Consider the following 27,044-nt stretch of genomic DNA (forward strand, 5'->3'; position numbering starts at 1 on the left):
TGACCTGTACATAAATCACAGAACACAAAGTCTACTAGGAATAGTGTCCAAAGCAGGGTATATACCAACTGCTGTGGAACAGGAACTAATTCATTCCAACTGAGTAGATCCAGCAAGAGTTTTTGGAAGAGACTACATTTCAGTTGGAACTTGGTAGAGTCAAGTGAATTAATTCCTGCAAACAAAGTGGGAAACATAAGGGCATGTTTACGGAACAGGGTGATGTCCTTTACTAAGAGGTCTGGGGCTTTAAGACAGAAGGAGACAGACATACACTTTTTAAAAAGTTACAGCATAGGGAATATAGTCAATAATATGGTAACAATGTTGTATGGTGACAGGTAGTGGCTAGACTTATCATGGTGAGCACTGAGTAACGTATAGAATTGTCAATCACTGTTGTACACCGGGCACTGATACAACACTGTATATCAACTATACTTCAATAATAAAACTTAAAATGAAAAAAGTCAACAGCAAATCTAGAGTTAGAAATACTACAACATTCAAGAAATGCCATGAGGCAGGAAGTGATTAAGAGCTAAGTTAGAGGAAAAGGCCAGAAGCACAAGTCTGGTGAAGGATGAGGTCACCAGTGTGTCTGAATCGTAAGGTGCTCACACAGCCCTGCGGCCGCAGGTTCCTTAGGGGCTGGACAGGCATCTTGCCCACCGGTGGTCGCTGGGTGAAGGATGACAGTTAACGGAGTTAATCTTTCCTCAGCGAGCCAGAAGTTGTGAGGACCTGGAGCTCCTTGCTACTGTGTTTATCCTTTAACCAAAACGCTAGAAGAAATTTAGGGGCCCCAAGGGAACTGAGGATAGCACCATTCCGCTGCTTGTTCAGGTGCAAATTGAGAAGCCAAATAAGTGACCTCCAAAAGTTGCACCAAGGCTATCCAGCCCTTATGTCCAGTGTTCTACACCTCTTAGGGGATGGGGATGGGGTCAGTGGGGCGATGGAAGGGATCCACAGATAACAAAGGGAGCTCGTTACAGGTTTTTCTGGAATGTTCTTTCCACTCTCCCTGAGGGAAGCCCATGTAGGACAGAGTACTGAACTTGAAGCCTGGGTCTCTGCCACTACCCGACATCGAACATTTAATGTTAATCTCTCTACATCCCATCTCCCCACTTGTAAAATAAGGAGGTCGTGGGCGCCATACTAATAGCTAAGTATTTAGGGTTGACCCTATGTCAGGTAGGCGTCTTCCACTTTCTCTCTTTTTTTTAAGTATAATTGACACACAGTGTTATGATAATTTCAGGTATATGACATAGCGATGATGCTGTAAGCGTAGTAAGCACCTGTCACCACATAACATTACAACATACACTGACGACATTCCCTATGCTATACTCTTTATTCCACTTCTCTTCTGATCCTCACAACTACAGGGGTAGACTTTACTGACCCCATTTTACTCGAGACATTCAGTTCAGAGTGTTTAAGTAACACATCCGAGGTCACACAGCAAGAGGGGCAAGGCCAGACTGCAATCCGAAGTCGCCTGACCCTAACATCACACAGTCCCGGTTTCCTGGGGCTTAATTTCCCCCACTCTGGGGCCGGGGGTGCCCTTCCCTCCACTACTGGCCGCCTCCCCCTCCTCCTGCCCGAACTGCCGGGGAACGCGCCCCTTCCACCACCGGGCATGCTCAGTCGCTCTCCAAGGGTTTTCGTTCCGCCTGGGGAAATTTTTCACGCCGCTCCGGCAGCCGGGCCCGCCTCGCCCACAGCTCCTTCTCTCCGGATTGGTCAAATTCAGCGAATCAGCGAAGAGGCCCAGATGACCTCCCATCTCCCCCCCACCCCACCCCCCGCACCCAAGCGCTCTGGGCGCGCGCGCTCCGAGCGTGCGTGCGTGCGTGTGAGTGAGCACGTGAGGCCCCGGAACGTGCACCGGGGGCGGGGGCAGGAAAAGGGAGGGGAGGGGCGGGGCTGCCGTTGCCATGGCAGTGACGTCAGGCGTCGGGGAGCGAACCCGCCCCTTCCCCACGCGCGCGCGCGCACACAGAGACATGCACACGCGCGCGCACCGCCGCTCTCCCTCAGACACACTGGAGGGAAAGGTCAAACTAAAGGCGAGGGAGCGGGGAGGCCCGAGGGAGCCGCCGCCGCCGCCGCGCGCCACGACGGACGCGGCCGAGGCTGCTTTCTTTCTGCCGACGCCGCCGAGCCGCTGCTCTCACCGCGCCCCCTGCCCCCGCCCCCCGGGCCCTCCTCCCCCTCGGCTCTCGCGCGTCCCCGCGCCCCCTCCCCACGGCGCTCCGGGCGCGCGTCGGGCCTGGGGCGCGCGCCGGCCGGGCGCGGGCGCGGGCGCGGGCGGGTGGGGGCCGCGGCGGGCGGTCGGCCTCCTCGCGCGACCCCCGGTGCCTTCGCCCGGCGCCTCGACGAGAGCCCCTCAGGTGAGTGCGGCGGCAGTGGGGGAAAGGGCGTCAGGAGAGGACAGGGGAGCTCTCAGCCCCCTGCCTGACCCCTTCCGGGGACGCTGACAGGCGCTCGGGACCCGGCCTCTGGGGGGCGTCGCAGGGTCAGCCTGTTGGGGGCCTTTTTTTTTTTTTTTTTTGACGCCGCTGCCCCTCGGGGTCTGGTCCCAGGCTGGTGGGGGGTTCGGCACCAGGGGAGCGCAGCCGCCGGGTAGGAGTTGACAGGGCGACCCGGGCGTGGGTCGGGCGACTGGAGGCAGGTGGGCCCCTCACTGGGGCTTGGTAAAGTGCGGGGAGGGGTCGAGGGGCAGGGCAAGGTGCGCGGGGGGCGGGGGAGAGGGGTGTCCGCCGGAAGCTTTCCGGACGCGGTCCTCGCGCAGTTGGGAGAAACTCTGCCCTTGGGACGAGGGGCTGTGCTTTTGCCCCGGCCAGCGAAGGTGGCGGGTTTACAGCCAAACTCGGGGAAGCCAGGCAGGACCGGACGGGAGGGAGAGGGACCGGGAGGACCCGTCTGGATGGGGACCAGAGATGAACGAATCCGCCTGTGGGTAGCACTAGGGCATGATGTGGGGACGTTGCCATGCCAGTGTTTGGTGTTTGTTTCTTACGGTTATTTTAGGACCAAATGATAAAAAAGTTATTCGGGAGAGAGGGAACTGCTTGCATGGTCATGAGTTCTTCCCTGGGTATGCAGGAAATGGGTAAATCTTTCACGTTACCTCCCCCAACTGAGTCTGTGCCCAGTGGGCTTTTAAAATAATAAGTACAAAACTCTGAAGCACCGAAACGCGGTAAGGTCTGTCGGATGAGTTTCAGGTGTCAGGCTCCGTGTTCCGTGGGAGAAAAACAGGACGACACGGTAGTACTTGATACGCTCAGGCAGTCCCGTTTTTGTAATAAGCTTTGGGGCTCATCAGAGTGGAGTTCGGTTCTAACTGCCAGGGTTAAGTAATCACACTGACCCAGTGCCACCCACCAATCAGGAGCTTCCCTGAGTAACTTGGAAGGCTGCTAACAGCCCAGTCCTTGCTGATGGTGAATAGCCAGTGGTTCTGCTGGGTTTTTTCCTCTTTAATTTTCCGCTATTATACTGCACTTACCGAACGTTAAAATGAGTGATCCAGTTAAACTGCTCTCCACTAAGTCACTTTTATTTTTTATTTTTTTATTTTTTTTAAGATTTTATTTATTTATTTGAGAGAGAGAGAATGAGAGAGAGCACATGAGAGGGGGGAGGGTCAGAGGGAGAAGCAGACTCCCCGCCGAGCAGGGAGCCCGACGCGGGACTCGATCCCGGGACTCCAGGATCATGACCTGAGCCGAAGGCAGTCGCTCTACCAACTGAGCCACCCAGGCGCCCCACTAAGTCACTTTTATTTTTTATTTATTTATTTTTTAAAGATTTTATTTATTTATTTGAGACAGAGAGAATGAGAGAGAGAGAGCACATGAGAGGGGGGAGGGTCAGAGGCAGAAGCAGGCTCCCCGCCGAGCAGGGAGCCCGATGCGGGACTCGATCCAGGGACTCGATCCCGGGACTCCAGGATCATGACCTGAGCCGAAGGCAGTCGCTCTACCAACTGAGCCACCCAGGCGCCCCACTAAGTCACTTCTAAATTATCAGGCGCTAGCTCTGACAGGTCTTTTTTTCATATTTGGAAGTTCCTTGGATACTTCACATATAATAACTTCAAATTGATAAGGATTTTTTGAGTCTTAAGCAGATTATACCAAGTGGGTAATGTGTTTTAAAATTTAAATCTCATCCAAGAAAACCTGTGGTTTGTGAAAGGGGCAGGATTGTGACAGCTGAGGAGATGTCTGAAGGAGTCTTCTGTGAAGGGTAAGAGAACAACCAGGACACCTGGTGAGTTCAGTGTTAACTGGCAGGCCCAGCATATGCAAACTTGCTCCTTACTCGAGCATTTCTGACACGTGGGAGCTTCTTCTGTTGATTATGGATCTTCTGTTATTTGTCATTTTCAGAAAGTTCTGTCAACAGAAAACCCTCACTTCAAAATGGAGTGATTGTGGCATGTACCCAAAGTACCGAAGAGTTTCAGTATGAGATATAAAGGAGGATTATTCAGTTTGGGATCTTGTTAATTCTTTCTGTGCAGTAATTTTTGTACCTGACTGCTCTGATGCCCTTTTGAGGTCTTGCTCCTATTGGCTGTTGCTGACATATGTCTGTAAACAATCCTGTAATGGGCTATTTGAATGTTACAACCTAAAACATCATTTCCTGTAATATATAAATATTTTTTTTCATCCTTCCTTCTCTGTTTTTAAAGGGAACTGTAGGTTTGGGCAAATCAGCACTTACTCAGCATATGCCCCTCCTGTAGGTCTCATTGACCTTGGTAGCATCATGGAGGTCATGTGTTCAGGGAGATAAACTTCTTGAATTTCCACCAAGTGATAAAGACATGGGAGAGAGATTTGAGATGTGCGTATCTTGATTTTTTAAAATCATTTTTATTGGGAATTTATTGTGCTCACTGCCAAAAATAAGTCATTGATTTCTTTTTGGAGAATACATACCTTTCTATTTTAACATTAAAAAAAATCACTAAACTTCCTTTTTCACCTTTCCTAGTATTGCTTGTATAGTCTATACTGACAAATGGCTTTTTGGGTGACATTTTTAAAGCTTGGGAAATAAGAAGGGCAGTAATACTGGGATCAATTTGGCCTGGGAAAGCAGCTGTGCTCTAAGAAATTTGATATTTACGAGTATAAGATTACAAAACAAATTAAGTAGTGGTTAGTTACATGAGAATTCTATATTTTACAAAAAGGATTCACTAAAAGTTGCCTTTAAATAATCCCTTTTACGTGGTACTTACCAAACATGACTTGATTTATAAAAAATCGTTTGGCATACAGCAATTTAGGAATAGGTTTTTGGCATAATGTAAGACTTATCAGTATGTTTCTTGAATTGTCCCTTTCTCAAAAGTGGGGACAAAATATTTATGGGCTTCTTAAATTCAAGTTTATGCTGCTGTATGCTACCTATTAATGTGTTAACTGATTAGAAAACTTGTCATCTGATTTGTGCTATGCCATTTAAAGAGTACATTGAAACCTAATTAAAATGCCAAAATGTTAGGGTCAGGTTTGTGTGGAAGCCCATCCAAGGTAGTGTAGCTACTAAGGTATCAAAAACACCTTGTTGTAAGATACTGTTAGGATAGTGGTCCCGTAGCATAGGCCGACAAGTGGTTATACCCAGACTTCAGCAAAATAAAAATAAATAGATTTGGTCTAAAGTCCACATGCAGTGAAAACCATTACCTTGAATTTTTCTCTACGTGCAAATTATTCCTCAGAATTAAAGGCTTGATTTTCCTAAGCTGTAATTCTCTTTGGGTCACTTGTGAAAAATTCTGTTTTGATAAAAGAAGGACTATGTACTCTTTAAACTTTCCGGGGAGCTTTTTTTTTTTTTTCTTTTTGTTAGTGCAGTTGGGTTTATTTGGAATCGCAGGAGATATTGAATGGGGTACTTCAAGAGTTTTCATTCTGAAATCATCTTGCTCGGGCGATGTAAAAACAAAAAAGGAATGTTAGTTAATAAAAGTAGAACTTGCTTATGGGTTAGTTCAAACTTTATGTTGGAGTACAGGGTAAAGGAAGGAACTGGGCACAAACTTTATTATGGATAATTAATCAGATTTACTTTGCCTTATACTATTCATGTCTGGCTTCATAAGAGTGACACTTCTCCCCAGTTTTAGAGAGGTCTTATTTTTAGAGATGGAATTTAAAGGAAAAGAGCTAAGCATACGGGAGTAAAAGTGTTCAAAGCATCAAAGTGTTTGAGTGCTTTAATAGTTTTTGTTTTGTTTTTGTGCATTAGACAGAAAGCAAGAAATTATTCTGCTGAATATGGGTTGAGAGCCCAACTTTGGGATAATGGGCACAGTTTTATTCCTCTTAGAATAATTGAATATTATAAAAATTGAGGGAACAGCTTGAATAATGCCACTGATTTCTTAGTACAGGCTCTTAATTCCTCTGTTGAACAAGTGAGTAAAAATGAAGATTGAAGATGTGATATTAAAAGAAATTTTTTCAGTTTTTTAAAAAAAATTCCTAGGCATTGTCTCAAAGGATTGCTAATTTTAGAGCATGGTGAGGTTAAAAAAAAAAAACCTTATTACTTGGATATATTAGTAATGAGGGCATGTAATTAAAAAAAATTTTAAATACATGCAAAAAAGTTAAGTAGACTATTTTGGCTTGAAAATATTTGTGCCAAGGGGTGTCTGAGTGGCTCAGTCGGTTGAGCATTGGACTCGATTTCGTGTGAAGTCATGATCTCCGGTAGATGGAGCCCTACCGTGCTGGGCCTGGGGCCTGCTTGAGATTCTCTCTCTCCCTCTCCTTCTGCCCCTCTGCCCTCTCACTCTCTAATAATAATAATAATAATAATAATAATAATAATAATAATAATAAATTTTAATTAGAACATAAGGATGATTTATGTTATCAGTTTCATTATTTAACTCAGTATCACTTTAAAAATGTCATTCAATTTTTCTGTTCCCAGTTTTCTTTTCTATAAAATACAATTAGTAGTACATCATACTTTAAAGTTGGGTTTTTAAATAATATTTGCTAGACTTCTTAAGCATAAAATATTACCTAATACTGATACATATATGTAAATCTTCTATATGGGATTTTTAGAAGTTTGGACCTTGTAATCTATAGAAATTTAGGCAAAAGTTTGAAAAACCAAAAAGGCAGAGTTCAGAGTTATAGATCCTCCTGTGAATTGTATTTTCCTCATTCTTCTTAAAGGATTTTCTTTCACTCTTGCTTGTTTCTATCTTCTGGACTCCAGTCATGCTAGTTTTTAGTGTTGGATGGTGTCTACACCATCAATAGAAGGCTCTCTTGTAAAAACTGCTCTGTGTATCTTCTCACAGCTGTTCCATCTGGGAGAGTGTTTGAATTTCACTTACTGAATATGCTTTAATCACAAGATATTACTAAATAGAAAGGTTCTAATGATGTACTTACTGTATGTTGGCTAATTGAACAGAATAATAAAAAATAAATAGAAAGGTTATTGCAATTTTCACAAACTAGAGGAAAATATAAATTTATCTTAAGGTATTTTATAAACATTTTTATATTACTGCAGGGACAGGTAAATACAGTATGTGTAATTTAATATTTCTAACTGTTATTAACATTTGTTCTAACTTTATTTGATGTATTTTTAAAATCAGAATAGTAGGTGTAGAGTCTCATTTAAAAATATCTGTCTATGGAATATTTTTCAAAACAACTTGCCCTTAAATGGGCAGAGGATGAAAATTTTACAGTGAAACCTTCTAATTGAATATATAGTTAAGTGTTTGATATCAGGTATTGTTTTGATTGTTATCTTACATATGAGGATTTTTTGTGTGTTTTTATAGGCTTGCTTTTAAGTATTTTATTTTTTTAAAAAGCTTTTCTTTAAAAAAAGGCACTTTGTTCTTAATGACTATTTTGGAGTCTTCACACTTTTATATTTGAAAGAAGTGGAAATGAGTGATTTATTAAGTTCTTTTCATAAAATGCACTACTTTAATTGGAGCATGTGATGTAATTTACATTTGCTATAATCAGAGAGTTGTCTTTATCCTAAACAAATTTATAGGAGAATAGTTAGCAATTTTGGCGAATTTAGGTAGTGTAGACTGTGCCCAGAAATGATCAACGTTGGACTGAGTTTACAATATCATATGGAAATGTTTTTCCCTTATAAAGACATTTATATTGTGTCTGTTTAAGGACCCTTTCTTAACCATGCCTGTAAGTAAATATACACATTGGTCAGATGATGTATTGAAGGATTTAATTTATAGCCTATGCTTCTTTCCCCTCTTCCTCCTCTTAATAATTGTCAATAGTTGGCCTTTAGCCACTTAGTATGGAGGAAATTTTAATGCATGATAGAGTGGCCCAGAGTGGTGGTAGTTTTTTTTTTTCCTAGTGTCTTATCTGATGGAGAAAAGTGAGATTGTTCTGTAACTCTTAATATATGTTAAATACTGTTCTGAACATCTGTTTTTAATCAGTCTACAATTTATAAAGGGGAAAGCACTTAAACACTTTTGAGATGATTTAAGTGGTTATGTACCCCCCTTCCCACCCTGCCGAGAACATTACTGCAAGGAATGGAGATGATAATGGTAAAGAGAAGCATGGTATGGTTAAATTAGTTGTATAAAGGGAATATACTTGTTTTAATATAAAACGTGTTAAATTAATCATTATATACTTTTTCCTTCAGATTGTAACCTTGCTTTTTTATTAGCACTTCTGACTGTGAAGAGTCAAGAGTAGCAAACTGCCAGGAGAAGCATATGGGAATCTTTAATCAGTTTATATATTATTGTTGATGGCTGAGGAAGATAAGCACTTCTACACTGATGATCATTTTCAGCGATCCCATGTATAGCTCCACATTTTATAAGGTGGGAGAACAGATGCTCAAGTGATAAGTGGGGAAGGATTTTCAGATTCAAATTCATTGTTAAGAAAATTCAAGATTACCAATCTTCAAAAAATTACATTATATCAATTATAATCATATATTCTATATTTCCCAACACTGTACCAATTTTGAATATCCTGTGGCCATAAATACACTAGTTAGTATGTGTCCAGCCATAAATCCTAACTTTTAGGTTAGACAATGTGGTCACTTAAATTATAGTTTAACTGAAGGATGAACAGGCTGATAATCTTTATCTTATTTTTTCTGTATTATAACAGTTTGTCATTGATTTTTTTAAGGTCTGGTACTGTTCGCTTAGTTTATGTATGCCTAGCTCCATAATTGAAGAGAAATTACAAGAATGAATCCTTGAGAAGTTAGAATCACATTGGGAGAGGCATGAGGTAAATAGAACATAATTGTAAGGGCTCCTGGGTGGCTCAGTTGGTTGAGCGTCCAACTCTTGGTTTTGGCTCAGGTCATGATCTCAGGGTCGTGAGATCGAGTCCCACTTCGGGCTCCTCAATCTGTGGTGTCTGCTTGAGATTCTCTCCCTCCCTCTCCCCCTCCGTCCCCCACTCTTACACTCACACTCTCTCTCTCAAATGGGTAAATAAATCTTTTTTTAAAAGAACATAATTGTATAGATATATTAATTTTTCTCTCTAAAGCAGTGGTTTTGAATCTATTCTGTAAGAGGTTCTGGAGGAGGTCAAGCAGGTTCATTCCAATTTCAACCAGTGCAGTCTTAATTTCATCAATTTTAAGTATGGAAGTTTACATAGGTTTCTTTTGAGAGCAGGGTTCTATTGTTTAAAAAGTGTGATAACCACTATTGTTAGCAGATTTGATCTTATCACTGATCTACTTAAATCCTTACAGTGGTTGGGTCCTTTTGTTATGATTTTGAAGACTTTTCTTTATCTAGCGCCAGTTTCATTCTTCATCTCTTCTCTTTCTCTCGCTTTCAATGTAAACCCTTCATTCTAGTCCTACTTAAATTGCTTGATATTCCCTGAGAGGAAAATGTTCTCTTACATCTCCATGCCTTTGCACAGGGAGCTGCCATCATTCTTACCATGCTAGGCAGGATTCTGCTCCCTTGGAATTTGGTCACAGCTCCAAAGAAGCATTTATTTCATTGTTTTGTAACTGTGGGCTCCCTTGAGAACAGAGCCCATCTAATTTTATCTTTGTATCTGTACTACTTAGTGTTCATTAAGTATTCAAATGCCTGTTGAATAATTACATTTAGAATTTGAGAAGTGGTAGAATTAGTTTAATGCACACTCATGTGAATAAAACATCCCAGATCTAGTCTGTGCAAAGTATTTTTAATGACGTAGTGTCAGGCTAAGTATGTCAAAGGCACCCAGTTGCACTTATCATGGAGTATATAATAAAGCCAAAAGATGAGATTAAGTTCTAGTGTCTTAAATGAAGCATTGTATTGGATTTAGTTATCTAATCCTAAAAGTTGGTTGTGAAAGCATTGTAACAATGATTTTATAAATTTTATAAATTTTACAATGCCTGGATGGCTCAGTTGGTTAAGCGACTGCCTTCGGCTCAGGTCATGATCCTGGAGTCTCAGTCCCGTATCAGGCTCCCTGCTCATCGGGGAGCCTGCTTCTCCCTCTGCCTGCTGCTCCCCCTGCTCATACTCTCTCTCTCTCTCTCTTTGTCAAGTAAATAAAAATCTAAATAAATAAATAAGATTTTATAATTTTATACAGTCCTGATTGCCCATGAAAAAATTTCTTCAAATGTGACTAAAGCGAATAGATTCAAGACCTTCATATGTCAAAGTATATAATATATTGATGCCCGCTCATAGAGGTTAAAAGTGGGCCCTGGAGCTGCCCTGCCTAAATTTATATCCCTTTCCTGCCTATCAATACTGTGTGATCTTCTGCAAGTTACTTAACCATTCTGTGCCTCCTTTTTCTTATCTATAAAATGAGGATATTGAGAATACTGCTTTATATGGCCATGATGAAGTATATATGTGAGCTAATGTATGTTGAGCACGCAAGGGAATGCCTACCACCCAGAAAACACTCAATAAATGTTAGCTCTACTTGATTTCTAGTGGCTTCTTGTTTAAACAAATGAATGTTTGTTGTGCATCATTTGAAAATAATTGCTCTAATATGTGAGTATCTAATTGAAAAGAAACAACATTTTTAGTTAGCTATATCTTTCACCTAGCAACTGTTTTATCCCCTTACTGACTCATTCTCTGGTCTCCCAGTGGAGTGTAGACGGTTTCTGTCAGACGGATGGACATGGGAGATTTGAAACTATGTTCTCCTGATTTCTGCAGCAGAGCATTATGTTCCCATGACCTGTGCAATTCTTGGTAGTGCCCACAAGAGAGGAGGGAGAGAAATAACAAGCATAAGAATCCAGTGACAAGTTCTTAAATAAGCCTTAACCTGTACCAAATAAGTCCTAAAGTTTCACACTCCTTTAGTAGAGGATATGTGTTCAGCTTTTTTCCTTTTTTACACTTTCCTTTACTATTTTGGCTTGGAATAATAGATTGTTTAAAATCCGGATTTACATTTATTCCAGAAAGGTACATACACATTTACTTTAATTAGTCAGTGAACCTGTTTTTTTCTCATTCTTTACATTTACTTCCTACAGTGAGGGAAATCAGTAGGATGTCAGTCATTTGTGTCAGTACTGTGTTCTATGAAAATCCTGTGCACTATAAAATCCTGTTAAATGGCCCATTTAGGATGCAAAGAAAATGTTAAGGGAAGAAGAAAATTGTATTCCAAGATACTACTTTGTAAAGAGTGGGTTATTCTTATAACAAATAATAACCAGCTTGTCCTTACAGCCTCCTTTGACTTACTTTCTTCCGTGTCACAAGACAATAATGGGTAACTTTTAAAAACTGTTTCATTAAAGGAAGGAATTTAACAAGCAGTGTTGAGTGTTCGCTGCTAACTGTGGGTGACTTGCACATGAGGAACTATGGTGTAAAGATAAATCAGGCATTCGTCTTTATATACTGCTTAATGACCGGCTAGCCAGACCAGAGGGTGAAGGGAAGACGTGGGAATGAACGCTGGAATGAGAGTGGAAAAGTGCTGGATTTTGAAGAGAATGAGGAAACAAAGTAAGCGCAAGGACCATTTTTAAAATGCCAGTGGTGTGCAGTGTGACAGTTTGCCATGAGAAATGTGAGTGCTTATACGAATTGATCGATACACTTAGTGTCATCTTGTAATCAGAACACTAGTCTGATATTAGCCAATTTTTGCTTAAGTGCCATTGGAGGAACTTTTAAAATATTTTTTGCACCTCCCTGAAAATTATAGCAGGTAGGTCATGCTAAGAAAAACAACTTCTAGAATAAATACAATTTTGACTAAGCCTATTTCCTCTGTACAAACCAGGACACTGTGTTCGTGTTTAATGTTATCTGGCCTTGAAATTTCATTTCCCTTCAACAGCATGCCTTTCTGTGTTTGTTAGGCCAAACAACTTCTTGTTTTACTTCCTACCTCAGTTCTTGTTCCTCATTGTCACTATTAGTATTAATATTATTATTATTATGTCAGAAAAGAGAAATACTATTTGGGCGTTTTCAAATGCCTCAGATATGCTGGGTTACGTAGAGGAGTGTGATGGGTTTGTATGACTTTCCCAGTTCTTTCTTCTCAATAGCATCCTCCCCCATGCTGTCCTCCGCCCTTCCTTGTTTTAGAAGGTTTCTAATTGTTGGAAAGAACTTCTCATTGATCTCAGTCTATTTCTCATCTAATTTTCACTTACTGATCCTTGGCATTCTAGGGCTATGTATGTGAAACACACAATAAATTCTTACAATAAATCTTCAAGTATTGGAAAACAACTATTAAATCCTACTTGAATCATTTTTTTTTTCCACAATGAGGGGAAAAAAGCTAATTCTCAAAAGATATGCACATGACATGGTTTACAGAACTTTCTCCATCCACATCGCTAACTCATGACAAAGTCTGGTCATCAGTATACCTCTTCAAATACAGTGGCCAGAACTGAACCAACTGCTTCAGATGTGATCTGGCCATCGCTGAATACAATGAAACTATTATTTGGATACTGTACTTCTATTAATGCAGGCTGAAATTTGCATTACATTTTTTGGCAGCCACATTACCCTTTGATCATATTGAGCTTCCGGTCAACTAAAACCTTGTCTCCTCACGTGGGCTGCTTTAAGTCTAATCTTTCTCATTCTTTATTTGCCAGTTGGATCTTTGAAAGTAAATGCAGGATATGAGGCCTTGGCATTACCATAAAAGTTTAAATGAATTTGTCTTTTTCAGATTTCATCCCATTTGACTATCTGGAGATTTGAGCTAACATTTCTATAAAACAGCACAGTTTTCATGGTGCTTTCACATATATTTTAATTTAATCTTCACAACAACCCCCAAGAATCAGAAGAGAGAATGACTTTCCACTAAATCAAGAATTGGCAGATGTGGGACTGTGTTACTGGTTTTTTGATAACAGATCCCACGCTCATCTTCTTATCACTGCTCACTTAGTAAGCATTTAACATGCCCTTTACTATGTGGCCAGCACTCTGGTGCTGGTGCATCAGTGAACCAGACAGAGGACAATCTCTGCCCGCTGGTGTTTGTGGCCTGGCACATAAATAATTACTGCCAGTTGCTGAGCACTTTGTATTGGTAAGGCACTGTGGTGGATTGCTCTATTGTTAAAAAGAATTTGTTGCCTTTCTTTACGAGGGTCCCCTCTGTAGGAGGATTATATTTCCCCTTTGTTGACATCAGGTTTGGACACTTGGCTTTCCTTGACCAATAAAATGTGAGAGGAAGTGACATGTTCCTTGTTTGAGCAGATGTTTTAAATTCCATCTTGTGGTTTTGCCAGTGGCTTTTTTTCCTGTCATGGAACCAGTATCCCTTAGCTAGAGCCAGTCCCAGAATGATGGCACCTTCAGATTGGGTCCCAGAATGATGGAGCAGAGCTGAAGCCGATCCATGACAGAAATTATTAACATAACTGAGAAATAAACCCTTGTGTTGTAGGCACCATGATTTTGGAGTCATTTGTTAACACTAACATAATACATCCCAAACACAATGTGATGCTAAACATCATTCGAGGTACTAGATAAGACACGGAAGAACATGTAGGCCTTGTCCTCAAGGAGAGTGCAGTTTTGGTGAATGCATTCAGTGTCCACAGGTTATTGGTAGTTGGGGAAAAGGAGAATATACGTATGGAAAGGACTTTGAAGTTGGGACTCTGCTGACCTTCACCTCACCCCTAGGCTGAATCAGTCGGTGTGTTGACTGGGTCTGTGATCCAGCTCCTCACTGTTAAAACTTCTTATCATTCAAAATTTGATCAGCATGGTTTTCTAAATCCTCATTCAAATCACCTTTTGTAAAAAAAAAAAAAAAAAAAAAAGTGTAAGAGGATGGGCTTCTACAGAAAGTCAGCAGAAACTTCTTTCATAAATTTATTAATCAGCATTCACTAGGTAACCTAAGAATCTACCTAGTTGAACTGTATCAGAAAAATCCAGAAAAATACGAGGTCCTAGGTTCCATGTCAGTTATGTTTGTGAGCATTCAGATTTCCCGTTACCACAGCTATGCGTACATCTCACTTTGCATGGGGATATTAGAGAGACAAAGCCCAGGCTGGGATTCTGCGAAGAATTTCCTCACCGTGAGAAGCTAAGGAATATATGCCCAAGGTTCAGGGGAGTATTTGAAATCCTTGAAATAATTATATGTAAAATTTTATGTGAATATACATTGTTGTGGGGTGTAGCGTTCATCACATTCTCAAAGGGAATCGTGATTCCCCTGGGAGGTTATAAGCCCTGTTGTGGGATGAGAATGGAAGTCAAACAAGGATCTGCAGAGTGCCAGGATATAAGGGACAGGTGGGACGAGAACCCAGAAGGGAATCCAAGAAGGAATCATTGGAAAGGGTTGAGGACCAGGAGCAAATATGTTACAGAAGCTGGCTACTTATTTATCATATTTTTTTTAAAAATCTGTTCTAGAATTTTCATGAATTCTACATGCATCTTCATGGTATTTCTTTATGATTCCTTAGAAGTTACCAAACTTGGAGATATATTTAATGTCTTAGGATACGATTTTTCTTGATCTATAAATACGAATTTAAAGCAATTCCTTCTTCTTTTTCTGTCTCCTTTTTATTTTGGGCTTCAGTTACTTTTTTTCTTTTTTTTTTCCCTTAATCCTTTTTTACCCTTCCCAGATTAAAGATCATTCTTGTTTAAAAAGGCTGACTCAAGATGGGAATGAAGCAGTCTTTTAGGTTATCTGTAGACAATTGATCCCAAGTAAGGAAACCTGCCTTTGTTATTCTTTAAGTCTTTAAAGTTTTCCTTAGGGCTTCTAACAAATGTCTACCTTTTTAAAACAACTTTATTGAGATATAAATTGTTAACACAGTAAATTGCACATACTGAAAATGTACAGTTTGATAAGCCTTGACATATATGTATGCCTATAAAACCATCACCATTGGGATGCCTGGGTGGCTCAGTCGGTCTGCCTTCAGCTCAGGTCCTGATCCCAGGGTCCTGGGATCAAGTCCCACAGTAGGCTCCCTGCTCAGTGGGGAGCCTGCTTCTCTCCCTCTCCCTCTGCTTGCTGCTATGTCTGCTTGTGATCTTAATTATCTTAAAAAAAATTTAAAATCTTAAAATCTTAAAAAAAAATCACATTCAAGATACTGAACATATCCATCACCCCCAGAAGTCTCTTAGTAATGTCCCCCATTTCTCTCCAGGCAACCACTATTTGTTGTCCTTCACTTATATTCGTTGGCATGTCCTAAAATAAAGTTTATACTCTTTTTTGGTCTACCTTCTTTCCCCAGCATGATTATTTTGAGATTTATCCATGTTGTACCATGCATCGATAGTTTATTCCTTTTTTATTGCTAAGTAGAATTCCGTTGTATGGATATACTGGAGTTTGTGTGTCCATTCACCTCTCAATCGATACCGGGTTATTTCTAGTTTTTGACTTAAAAATAGAACTGCCATGAACATCCACATACATGTCTTTGGATGGTTGTATGCCCTCATTTCTCTTGGGTAAATACCGAAGAGTGGAGTGGATGAACCAATCATATGGTAGGTGTAGGGATGTGTGTGTGTGTGTGTGTGTGTGTGTGTGTGTGTGTGTGTGTGTGTGTGTGTGTAGAGTGAGAGATTTTAAGAAATCAGATCACACGATTGTGGGAGTTAGCAAGTCCAAAATCCACAGGCTAGGCCAGCAGGCTGGAACCTCAGGCAAGAGAGTTGATGTTGCGGTCCTGAGTCCAAAGTCTGTAGCCTACGCCAGCAGGCTGGAAATTCAGGCAGGATTACTATTCCCGTTTTGAAGCAATAATTTTGTCACTTTCTCCACAAAAAAAACAAAAGCCCTGTTCCAAGCTCTGGAATTATAGGAGTAAAAAAGATAAGTAAGGTTCCTGCTCTTTTAAAGCTTCTTTCCTGGCAGGTTATGACAGGAGAGGCAGGCCGCAAACAAGTAAAGGAATAAACAAACCAAATAATTTCAGGTTGTGATAAGAGCTATGAAGAAAATGAAGGAGATGTGACAAAGAATTCCTGGGGCGGGGAGCCCACTTCTGAGAAGGCCGGCGGGGAAGACCTATTGGAGGGAGTGGTGTTTCAGTAGAAACCCCAGAAGGATTCGAAGGAACCAGGTATGTGATCTACATGGAAACGTGTCTGGCAGAGAGAAGAGTGAGTGCACAGCCTCTAAAGTGGGGAAGAGTTGGCACATTGGAGTTGCTGAGAGAGAAGCCTGGAGATGCTGCTGGAGAAGAGAAAAGTCAGGGCAGTGTGTATAGTGTGTTACAGGCCACAGTAAGGAGATTGGATTTTATTCTGAGTGCAGCGGGAAGCCACGGGAGGATTTTAAGAAAGAAAGTGGCATGTATATTGGATGGAAATGTTCCGTGGACCTTTGGAAACATTAATGTAGCTGAGTCAGCTATATACATTAGCGTCACTTGGATTTCTCGTTGCCCAGGAAACATTAAACTACTTATTTTTCCTGATATAAAAATCCTAACCAGATTCTATCAAAGCCAAGTCTGTGTTATCTAAAGCAAATACTATTTAAATCTTTTAAATTTCACTAAGATTTTTTATGCACTTGTATGTATTTTCAAAAATAGTGTTTTCTGGATTTTTTTTTCTTTTATAAGTACGTGTGGCAGTTGACTAGCAGCTGTAAAGAGCACAACTTTAGTTTCAGGTATGAGCATAATTACCACATGGAAGCATTTGATAAATATTAACAGATCTTGATTTCATCATAGAATCATGGAATTGTTGAGCTGAATGGACCTTAAGAATTATTTAATCTTAATTCCTTTCATAGAGGAGGCAGTTTAGATCCAGAAAGGCTAAATGGGTCACATGTAAACACATAAAATAAAATTTAAAATAAGCCTGGTTTTTATTATCCCCCAGTTGCAGGATGAGAGATTCTTGAGGCCAAATATGGAACCAGGGAAAAGACTGACATCAGTTTGCTTTACATTTGCTGTTGCTTATTTATTTTACATCTATGCTTTTTTATACTTACCCCTGGATTGAGGAAATTGAGATGAATCAGACAGGCCCTCTCTTAGTATGGAAACAGACAAGTAAACAAACGGTTACCATATACATTAAATGCCACTATAAGACAGGCGTAGTGTGTTGTGGGTGTAAGTGATGTGCGTGTCTGTTGAGTGACTCTTAAGTTCGGAGTCTGTTTACCTGCATGATTGAGTGCCTGACCCCTTGTGTAGCATATACTGTGTTGTCTCTGCTATTTGGCCTTTCCTGTGCTCTTTTGCCGCCCAGCCATACCCCTGGGCTAAACTTAAGCCAATTTGAAGGCCATATGTCGGACCATATCTGACCAGTAAGACTTGTCTTGACAGCTCTGCTCCTGCCACTTGAGAGCACTGAGACCTCAGGATGTACCCATGGCCAGTGATAAGCCACCATGACAGCAGCATGTCTTATTTTGAATAGAAACCCATTTAGAGATGAATTTAAGAGTACTTGATCTTGTATTTCTCCTCTCAAGTGAGCAGATTTCATTAATTCTTAATTTTGAAAAATTGTTAAAGGAAATAGAAACATCGATTTTTTGTTTATTTTGACTCATTCACCTTTTTACTATATTTGGGAGATGGGGTGGCCATTCCTAAGAAAACTAGCACATGAAGTTCATTGTTGATGTTCTAACATGTTCTGAATCTTAAAGCCCCCAAAATGCATTGAGAGAACAGGTAAATAAAATAGCACTGCTGTAGGGGCGCCTGCGTGGCTCAGTCGTTAAGCGTCTGCCTTCGGCTCAGGTCATGGTCCCAGGGTCCTGGGATTGAGCCCCGCGTCGGGCTCCCTGCTCTGCGGGAAGCCTGCTTCTCCCTTTCCCACTCCCCCTGCTTGTGTTTCCTCTCTCACTGTGTCTCTCTCTCTCTGTCAAATAAATAAATAAAATATTTAAAAAAAAAATAGCACTGCTGTAATTAAAGGAGGAACAGTAGTTTCCTTTTAAGCCTTTCTCTTTCAAGAGCTTATAATTTTCTACATAACCCAAACGCTGTCCCATGGGCAGGTATGTTTTATTCTTACCCTTGATTCTGTATTATAAAGTTTGATTAAAAAGGGAAAATAGTAACTTTCTGTCTCCCACATGAAGAATGGTCATATTTGCAGGGTTGGTTTGTTTGGTAATAAGATGGAGTTCCATACCCCTGAGCCTGCCGTAGTTTGAAGAAGAATATCAGTGTCTTTTATCTACAAGAAATATCTGTGACATGGTGTGTGTGTGTGTGTGTGTGTGTGTGTGTAAAATCAAAACCTGCAAATATACATTGGCAAGAATATTAGATGATAATTCCTGATGACTGTATTATGTTTTCACAGAGTATTAGAAAGCAGGCAGTTTTGACAGTCTATTATAGTAGGTGATCAGGCATTCTCCATCTCTTGGGTCATATGAGGATAAAATTATCCATCTCCATTATCTCCCAGACCTTATGAGGAAGAGAGGTAGAATTTTAGACATGTGAACTAAAAAATTGGACTGAAGTTAGCAGTCTAAAAATGATAAAACCAAGTTGTTTGCATAACTGTGTCCTCCTGCCTTTATTTTGTGTAGACTGAGAAACTGAACTATAGAGGCATTTTCTGTGGAAGGTAAATAAAGCTATCTATCATGAATGATTTTAGCTTATGTAGAAAACATCTCCAGCTGTACTAAATATAAAACTGTCAGCTCTCCAAAGGTGTCTGCAATTATTACTCATCTTACTTGACAGAGGAGGCCTGTGGCATGGGTGAGAACGGGCTCTGGAGCCAGGCTGCAGGGTTCAGAGCCCGGCCCATCAGCTACTGTGTGGTTCTGGGCAGACTGCTTTCTGTCTCATACTCCTCATTTACGAAACAGAATAATACCAGTACCTACCTAACGGGGCGTTAGGAGGATTAGATGTGTTAATGCACATGGCCACTAAGAACACTGCTGCCACAAACACAATAAGCACCGGATGCGTGTTAACAGTTATTATTGATGCACGGCTATAATATATTTAAGTGGCTGCTTTTACTGGTCAAGTTTTCACAGGGAATTTGGCATTTGAACTAGGCCTTGGTGTGGATAAACAGGATTCATAAAAGGGAAATAGAAAGAATTGAACATGGGAAAAGCTGTGTGAACAAAATGGAAGAGGAGGTAAAGAATCTGTTTCTCTTCTTTTCTCCTTCCATTTATTGCATATTAGCTGTGTGCTTACCCCCGAGCTCTGCATTTGGGGAACGTTAATTATCTCAGTCAGTCTTCACAATAACCCTACAGGATAGATACTTTCAATTCTCATTTTACAGATGGGAAAGTAGCCACAGAAAAGTAAAGTCACTTTCCCAGAGTGACAAAGTTAAATCTTGGCCTACTTCTGTCTGTTTGTAGAGCTCTCACGTTCTTTATTATTATCCAATACTGCCTTCCTAAGAGACTATCGGAAGAGGATTAAAAAAAAAAATTTAAAGGGTGAAGGCTCCGCGGTTGGCGTTCTAAACGTTAACAGAATTACGGTATTAGGGATGCATGTGATCATTTTGTCACAGTGAGCGACTCTGGATACTGTGTATGCTAGTCCTTTCAAAAGATAGAAATGTGCATGCCAGTGCTTTCTGAATGCGTTTCCCCCGGCATTTGAAAGTACTTACTTTTTCTGAACAGAACGACAGTATTTTGGTTGCTAAAGTTTTTATTTTTCTTATTATTAATTATAGATACAGCCAACAACTCAGGTGCTAGCCTTTATAAAACTAGAGTAAGACGTAAATGAACTAGAATCTTGGCAACCAGGATCTTTCCCTAGAATGGATCCTTCTCTCTGCCCTTTTTTTTTAAATTTTATCATGTTATGTTAATCACCATACATTACCTCATTAGTTTTTGATGTAGTGTTCCATGATTCATTGTTTGTGTATAACACCCAGTGCTCCATTCAATACGTGCCCTCTTTAATACCCATCACCAGGCTAACCCATCCCCCCACCCCCCTCCCCTCTAGAACCCTCAGTTTGTTTCTCAGAGTCCATAGTCTTTAATGGTTCGTCTCCCCCTCCGATTTCCCCCCCTTCGTTCTTCCCCTCCTGCTATCTTCTTCTTCTTCTTCTTCTTCTTCTTCTTTTTTTAACATATAATGTATTATTTGTTACAGAGGTAGAGATCTGTGATTCAAGAGTCTTGCACAATTCACAGCACTCACCATAGCACATACCCTCCCCAGTGTCTTTCACCCAGCCTCCCCATCCCTCCCACCCCCCACCATTCCAGCAACCCTCAGTTTGTTTCCTGAGATTAAGAATTCCTCATATCAGTGAGGTCATATGATACATGTCTTTCTCTGATTGACTTATTTCATTCAGCATAATACCCTCCAGTTCCATCCAGGCTTTTAAGAAAAAAAGAACACGATATGAGAACAAATGCCAGAGATTGAAAAATAAAAAACAAAACCATTCAGGATTTGTCATCAAACCATTAACATAAGAATCTGTGAAGATTTCTACCTTTAAGTAAGTCTCTTACCTATACCTTTTTTAAAAGTCCTCATCATCTGAAGCAGGCCTTCATGATCTGACCACTACAACAGCTTTCTCATCAGTCCCTTACCACCTCCCTGCCCTGCCTTTCAGCTCTTCATCTGTACCACTAGCAGTGTCATCTTGAAACAGGGATCCAGTCTTGGTTTTTGCCTTAAAAATCATCATTGGTTCTTCTAAGTTCCTTTCACCACCTCATCCAACCTGTAGCTTCCTTTGGATTGTCATTTCTAGGAGAATAGGTATCTTACTGGCTTTATTCACCACCCTCCCCCAACACCTAGATCAGTGCCTGAAACAGCTAATCATTCCATAATTCTCCAGGCCAAGGCTTCCCAAAAGGTGTGCCTGTAAAAGGTTACTGGTTGGTTGAGAAGTGCCTATGGGTGTTTTTCCCCTTTGTGATGGCCAAGTGGAAGCCTGGCTCATCCAGGGCTTCACTAAGAGTAACTGGAGTCTGAGGTTTCTGCATAATGATCCGGGACGTGCTGAGTACAGGCAAGAAGATGTGCTGTGCCCTGCGTATCGACTTCAGCAGCCCGCCTCAGAGTGTGCCACTGCCCGCTGTGGGTGAGGGGGCCATGGAGCTGCTGGAGAAGGTGTGTCCCGGTGCCCAAGGAGCCGGCACAGCCCGAAGTGGTGCCAGTGGCCAGAAATGGGAGTGGGAAGCAGTGGAGGCTAGTCAGAGTTGCCCAGCTCTGGAGAAGTCTGCAATCTGACTTCACGTATGTTGGATACGCTTGGTACACTTGTGGCTGCTGTGCCCGTTTAGTAACCTTCGGTTAGCTACAGAGTGAGCAGTCGGACCTTGTAGGTGCGTCTACAAATGATTTTTAATTTGCAGATGCACATTGATATGAACTTGGTGTAAGAATGTTCCAATTGTTGGGGCACCTGGGTGGCTCAGTCGTTAAGCGTCTGCCTTCGGCTCAGGTCATGATCCCGGGGTCCTGGGATCGAGCCCCACATCGGGCTCCCTGCTCGGCGGGAAGCCTGCTTCTCCCTCTCTCACTCCCCCTGCTTGTGTTCCCTCTCTCGCTGTGCCTCTCTCTGTCAAATAAATAAATAAAATCTTTAATAAAAAAAAAAAAAAGAATGTTCCAATTGCTTTGAAACCTATTCACATATCACAGGGATTTTTGATAATACTTATCAATGAAAGAGAAGACCTTTTGAGTCTTTAAACTAATTGTAACTAATGCAACTGTTCAACTAAATTATTTTTTTGCACTTGAGCAGGTAAGTGTGAGTTCGGTTATGACTTAGTTTACACAGTAATTCTTAAAATGTTATTTAAATTAACATTTTAAATAAGGTTTTCTTAACTGAAAAGTAAAAACAAAGAATAGTGTTTCTACTATTATTGTCATTATATCATCACTTATAGATGGGCCCAGTTGGTCTATTTGGTGGGAATGAAGCCAGTGGTTTGTTTTTGTTTATTTGCTTGCTTGTTTTTGCCTGCAGTAGTTAATGCCATGTCAAGGAAAATTCTGTAGAACTCTGTATTCACACACCCTCACAGTTGTCAGGTCTTTCAGATGGAGACTTTTGTTTTCAGGGGGAAGGTTTTCAAGAAAGTGTGAGTGCAAACCTGTAAACACTATTAATGTCATGTAGTGCTTTATTATTTCAGATATGCTCTTATACTCCTATAATTTTATTTATTTAATCTTCACAACCACTCAGTTATTTTTAATTCCATGTTACAAGGTTTTGTTATTTTACAGATTAGGAAACTGATTCTGAGTGGTTGTGACTTACTCAAGGTCACACAGCTAGTGTGTCAGGGGAAGTATAAAGATTTGATTGAACAGATGAGATATCTTCAAGGAAACAATGTAAGCAGACTGTGAAAAGAGAAGTTAGTAGGAGAGTCATTTATACCTCTTGTCTTTTAGAAGAGGATTCTCTTTCTCAAGTATAGCATTAAGTAGATTTCCTACCTTTTTTTTAAAAGATTTTATTTATTTGAGAGAGAGTGAAAGAAAGAGAGCATGGGAAGGGGGAGGGTCAGAGGGAGAAGAAGCAGACTCCCCACTGAGCAGGGAGCCCAGTGGACTCCATCCTGGGACTCCGGGATCATGACCTGAGCCAAAGGCAGATATTTAATCTACTGAGCCACCCAGGTGCCCTGATTTCCTATTTTTGAAAACAATACTTTAAATTAGATATAAGTGGATAACTTCTGAAGGTTAAAATAACTTGTTTGTATGTAATGTATATTTTGCCCATTTTTATAAGTATTTGCAAACAGAAAAGTGGTAATAAGTGTAATTCTCAAATACTTTAAATAATGTTTGTGACAAAGATGGAAATCAAGTCAAAAATGGTAAACCTTTAGCCACAGCTTACTGTGTGTGCTTTTTTGTTTGTTTTTAAGATTTATTTGAGAGAGAAAGCATGAGTTGGAAGGAGGGGCAGAAGCAGAGGGAGAGGGAGAGAGAATCTCAAGCAGACTCCCACTGAGTGGGAGCCCAACACAGGGCCCAGTCGCAGGACACTGAGATCAGGACCCGAGCCGAAACCAGGAGTCAGACGCTTAAGCGACTGAGCCACCGAGGTGCCCCACTTTGTGTTTGATTATGAATAAAAGAACAAAAGTAAAGAACATTTATGAAATACAGATTTTATAAGTAAAGATGGTGTCTAAAATGTATTTGGTAATTGATTTTCTTATAACATACTTTGTTATCCAACTTCTGTATGTTTACTTTTCAGCTGTCTTCAAAAATACATCCTATACAAATGTATGGCATTTGACAGAATTACCTCATAACCCTGAAGAAAAGTTTCTATGTATTATGCATATGAGTTAATTATAGTAGCTCTGATAAAAGTGTCTTTCTTGTGATCAACCTCTAAAAAGATTAAACTGAGAACAGAGAGGGAAATTAAAGGAGAGAGTTGGTAATAACTGGTTCATTGCAACTTAATGTGCAGCATCCTAATTAGTCAAGTATCCTTTGCCTACCTAGGCATGAAATAACTCTTTTTTTCTAATTTAAATCTGCAATTTTTCAATTGTAGAACAGCTTGAATAGTCTTTGTTGTAAATAGTCACTGGATTTTTATTTTTTTTTTAAGTATTTGTCTTCAGAAACAATGAAGGTCATCTTGTATCCATAGAGACCACATGCACTTTCCTCATTATTTCTATATTCTGTAATAGGTAAGAGTTATTTATAATATTTAGACAAACAAAAATTATTACAGACAAACCTTTAAATATTATCACAGGGTAAATATCAGTGACTGAAATCTCTTACTCCAGAAAAATCCATACTCCAAAAAAATTGATATTGGAAAATTAGTGTATTTTCAGTAGTTACCGTGTATATTGGTGTTTTCAGTAGTTATCCTACGGGGTGTGTGTGTGTAGGGTACACACACATGCTTATAGATGTATGTATGTTCATTTCTTGGAAATCACTGTGACTTAATTGTAGACTCAATTGTTTTAATATTTTTTAAGAAAATAATTCTATGTGTTTTAGATTAAAGCAAGTCTTGGTTTCAATGGGGTGTAGATTTACTATATTTTGCTAGTCTTCTCTCAGGTAAGTAGGAACAGAATGGGAAACAAAATGGTTTTGGCGTATTGCTTTATAAACAAAGCCAAGGTCATGAGTCTGGTCTGTTCCTCTTATTTTCTACTTGGCTTTGTTTATTTCCATGGACTGTACATCCCTAACCTAACTCTAATGGGTATAGGGGAAAAAATATTAGACTCTTACTCAGTGTAGATCTACTGCCAGTAAAACCCACTGTATTGGCAGTCTAAATTAGGACACTTTTGTTAATGAAGGGAGTCACTTTTAATAATAATACCAGCGCAACACTCATAAATTCAGACTGGGGAGCACCTGGGTGGGTCAGTCTGTTAAGCGGCTGCCTTCGGCTCGGGTCATAATCCTGGGGTCCTGGGATCGAGCCCTACGTCCGGCTCCCTGCTCAGTGGAGAGCCTGCTTCTCCCTCTCCCTCTGCCTGCCACTCTGCCTACGTGTGCTCTCTCTCTGTCAAATAAATAAATAAAATCTTCAATAAATAAATTCAGACTGGTTTGGGTGGATGTATGGTCACTCTCTGATGATTAGGGGATTAGGATTGTCATTCTACTGTGTTGTTTCTTAACAATCTCGAAACTCTAGGTTTAGGGAGAGAAAAACTCATTTTTGTGTGTATTAAGTAGAAAAATAGCTTCATGTAGGATAACTGGGTAGTATCTTTAATTTTGCATATTTACCGAGTTAAATTTATAATGTATATCTGCTTTGTTAATCAGTCTGTTTAGGAAGAATTGCAGTGGATGAACCACATATTCTCTTGCTAACTAATTAATAACATTAACCTTATTATTTTGTCCCAGAATGTCACAGGACATCATTCAGCACTAAAGAGCCTGTAGATCATTAGATAAAGAAGGTGACAGGCTACATGCTTGTCTGTTCCTTCTGCTCACTTGTTGAGAAAGTCTGTTGCTGTAAACATCCCCGACTGGAAGCTGTAAGACATGGCAAAGCTTTCAGTCAGATGTTTGCTGCTACCGGCTATTCACAGACATCACTTGATGGTGCCAAGAGGTGGAACTGGTGAGGCTGTTGAGTGCTCGGGAGACGCCAGAAACGTCTAGATCCCTTCGTTCACTGCTGTCTGGGAGAGCGCCCCTGTGCGGAGGGCAGCGTGGGCCGCGGCGCTGATGGCAGGACACCCTGCGCCGGTCCAGGCCCGCGCGCCCCAGAGCCAAGGTCCTGCTGCTACTGCTGGGCCTGAGAGAAGTCAGTGAAAAAGTCTGCTTCCGCTGGCCGTTCTTAGGTTGGTTTTCACCCCGTCAGTGAACTTGTTATTCCTTATTGCCTTTCCAGGTAGGCTGGAGTTGAACTTGCCACAGTTCAGGAGACTGATTTCCTCCCTTAGAAATTCCTTAGGAGTTCTGCAGATGAGGGGTACCACGACCACAGCCCTGCAACATAAACCTAGAAATCTCAGTTTCTCTGTAGTGAAGAGGTGTGCGCGTGAACTTTATCTCCGTCCTGGCAGCCCCCCTACTTTCCTGCACACCTCACCCCGAGTGACGTCACAGCTCCCCTGTCCGAAACATGCATGGCTGCAGACCATCGAGCCTGCGCACAGTGTTTCCTAGTAGTTGCGCTTGTCTTCCTTCAGTAAGGGTGTCTTCCCAGGTATTTTCAGGTTACCGCTTGCCTTTTCCTCATTAGAGTATGGATGCCTTGTGAGCAGGTGTACTGTATCTATTTTTTGGGCTTCCCTACAGAGCTGAATAATACGGGGCTTTTCTCAGAGGGCATTCAATGTGGACTAATTGATTGTGTATAATTTTATAACAGCTGCTTTTCTGAGTTTTAAAATTGTTTTCTTATTTTTATTTGTCTATTAGACACTGGGAAACATTTGTTGAAATTTTTCTCTTCAATAAAGCATTGGTATTTTTATGATTTATTATTATTAAACTGCTAAACATCATACTGTGTTAGGTTCAGTACATAATTAAACCAAAAGATAAAGTTCTTGCTAACCTAATTTTAAATACATATTTTTTTGATTGCATGACAAGCTTTCTGAGGGCAGGGACATTCTATCTTTATATAATTCTATGTTCCTGCATAAACGTTTATGTATCGGATTATTCTAATAACAATTTTATGTTATTGCAGCACTATCTACTATTTCCTTTTATTTTTAATCCAGATGAGCAAATGACAGTTTGGGTCATAATGTGGCTATTCCAGATGTATCCACGCTACAGCATTTATTTTTAAAGGCTCCTTTGTTAGAGTGGTGGTTTACAAGACTTACTTGGTCAGGAGTGGTGGGAGGGAGGATAGTTCGTTGCTTCAGATGCAAGTAGCTTGGCAACTTGTAAGGATAATTTTCAAGCTTGACAATTAGATGCATCAGGCATCCCTACTGAACTCTTAATGAAGCAGATTTATTGCA

General features: G+C 40.7%; 1 long non-coding RNA gene across 1 annotated transcript in view; it reads left to right on the plus strand.

The window, feature by feature from the left end:
* The first annotated feature begins 2,427 nt into the window (after positions 1 to 2,427).
* Positions 2,428 to 27,044, plus strand: part of LOC123858697 (uncharacterized) — an 89,110-nt gene continuing 64,493 nt past the window's right edge. Inside the window, exons 1-2 of the long non-coding RNA XR_010410497.1 lie at positions 2,428 to 16,133; positions 16,164 to 16,671. This is a non-coding gene — a long non-coding RNA (uncharacterized LOC123858697). The remainder of the gene's footprint in view (positions 16,134 to 16,163; positions 16,672 to 27,044) is intronic.

This window comes from Mirounga angustirostris, unplaced genomic scaffold (assembly GCF_029215605.1).
Source record: "Mirounga angustirostris isolate CCGP_5_RB_7025 unplaced genomic scaffold, mMirAng1.0.hap1 SCAF_4, whole genome shotgun sequence".
Taxonomy (NCBI): Eukaryota; Metazoa; Chordata; class Mammalia; order Carnivora; family Phocidae; genus Mirounga; species Mirounga angustirostris.